This window comes from Dermochelys coriacea, chromosome 4, assembly GCF_009764565.3.
Source record: "Dermochelys coriacea isolate rDerCor1 chromosome 4, rDerCor1.pri.v4, whole genome shotgun sequence".
NCBI classification, from domain to species: Eukaryota; Metazoa; Chordata; order Testudines; family Dermochelyidae; genus Dermochelys; species Dermochelys coriacea.
Genome location: NC_050071.1, coordinates 62166279 through 62168959, shown reverse-complemented (window position 1 = coordinate 62168959; position 2681 = coordinate 62166279).

Genomic DNA, 2681 nt, shown 5'->3' with positions numbered 1-2681 from the left:
AGAAAAAAATTGGGAAAAATAAGTAGCATTTTCACATTTCTTCTTCAAAAGAAGACATGTTTAAAAGCAAAAAAATCTGAAACACTATCAATATTAAATTTTGGGTTAAAGCTGCTTTGAAAATAAATGAACATCCCACTTTTAAAGGGATGCTTCTAACTCTAATTTTTTGAAATTTGTCTAATTTTTTTAAAAATGCAATTTTTGACAGAACATCCTTAATCTTAAAGAAAAAAAAAAAGTCCCACCCTCTTTTTCCCTCATTCGCCTTTCTGCACGCACCTTGACTGCAGCCTCTTGCCTGTGCTGTTTCAGTTTTTGTTGCAGTTACTGATAAACGGAGCTTGCAGAGCTTGGGGAAGTGTGTGCATGTGAACTCCCCTAAGAGCAGTTCCTGAGCAGTCGTTTCATGCTAGTATGTAAGGTGGGTAAATGCATTATACCATCAACAAATCATACATTTGATTATACAGATAATTTGGGTCCTTGTAAAATATGTTAATGTCAGTGTATTAATATGTAAAAAGATTACATACCGGTAACTTTAACATAAAGTATTTTCATTATTTAAATATACTTCAAGTAGAATCCTGATTTAAAAAGTTAAGTAATCAGTAAAGATTCAGATGCATGTTGCTGCTGGTCAAAATTACTGACAATCAGGGTAGTAGGTGCCATACGATTTTAAGTCTATATTATTTCATGAGTACTGAAGTTGTGGTGCTCTCAAGAACAGCTGTCAGCCATTGTAACCTCAGTTATATGGAAAATGTGTTGTATTCTTGTGTATTGTATTTCTGTAAATTTATTATGACCTCAAACTCTTTTGCACGTTTGGCATCATGTGTTGCAAAATGTTCAGATTGGGAACAAAGCCCTCTTTAGGGAAAAGGAGTAGGGAGAAATAATTTTTCCCAAGAAAATCTTAATTACTGTTGAAACACCTTAGTCTCTTTTATCAGGATACATAAATTTGCAGTAAAAAGGTGAAAAAATTAGAGACTTGAGCTCATGATTCTTGCCTGTCCTTCTGGGTTAGCTCCTTCTTCCTTCCCTTAACAGCTTCTGTCACTTCTGCATTGCTATATTACTTTGTGAAGATGGATGAATAGTCCACTGCAGAACCTGTGCTTCTCATGTGCAGTTTGGCAGGACACCAGTAGCATGGTGAGGCAGCACCAAAGATTTAGGGTCATACTCTCTTTTCAAAAGTGCATGTACATAATTCCCATGAACACACATGAATTGGTTTGCAAATTAAAAGGGGTGTAATCACTTCTGTTTGGCCTTATAGTTTACCTTTCTGGAAACTGTATAACGCAGCTCTCCTTGCTTTCTTAACATTTGATCTGAGTGTTAAATTTCTTACCAGCAGTTTCATTTTTTCTGTTAATTTTTTCAGTAATGTAAATATCATTAAACCTGATTTAGTTCTAATTGATTATCTATAATACACCAAGAATGCAGATTAATTCATTTTTAAATGTTCTGCTATTGAAAGGTTAGTTTAATAAGTAGCTATAGACAATTGTGATCTTTCCTATAGATGTACAGTGAGCATCTTAGACTTTTCTTGTACATCTAAATAAATCGTAAGATGATGGGGCAATAAAAAAGGATAAGGCTCATAGCTTAACTTCCATCTTGCTGGAAAGTATCATGCTACAATTTGTTATAGTAATTTTGGACTGGACTCTAATCTGATACATGGATAATTATTGCCAAGTATCTTGTAAAATCCATTATTGCCTCTATGTGTATATATAGTAAAATCATACCCATTTCTACCCACAAAAGTTTGTTTTGCTTTTTACTGTACATAATGACAGAAAAGGGAGAGAAACTGTTTCTGATTGTAACATAATTTCAAAAATCTGTAATTGGTAAGGGTGATGTGATTTTCTAATGTTGTTATGCTGTACAGTAAAGCATACAGTGTAAATTAAAGAGCACTAGAAAGTTGTCATTAGATGGCAGTATGAAGGCTGGGGCAGAAGATTATGTATTTTGCTTGTTTACAGCATACATAAATGAGTCTTTAATGATCTCTTTTGGTTCAGTTCCTCTAGAAATAAAATTGCTATGCCTAACTTTTAAGTGACAGGAATTTAATCACCAATAAAATTTTAAATACAGAATAATGATTCCAGTCATTTTCTCATATTCAGTTCTTCTGGTATGATAACGCAACAAAACAAATGTAGTCAGTGAGTGAAGGTAAGGCAAGATAAAACAATGGGTAGCATCGCTTAGTATGTGCTGGTTTCCTTTAAAAGAAAAGGAGTACTTGTGGCACTTGAGAGACTAACAAATTTATTTGAGCATAAGCTTTCGTGAGCTACAGCTCACTTCATCGGATGCATTTGGTGGAAGTGAGCTGTAGCTCACGAAAGCTTATGCTCAAATAAATTTGTTAGTCTCTAAGGTGCCACAAGTACTCCTTTTCTTTTTGCGAATACAGACTAACACAGCTGCTACTCTGAAACCTGGTTTCCTTTAGTACAACATGAATATTTTTTGCTGATCAGGTGTAACAGAGGGTTGAGGAGGCTAGGTTCCTCTGTCAGGTGATTCAACCCTGCATGAAGGCGCAGTAGAACTAATGCAGAGTTATTAACAGGTGGCTTCCATTAGCCTCAACAGGGACATACAAAGGATTGAAGCCTCTCTGAAGGAGATGA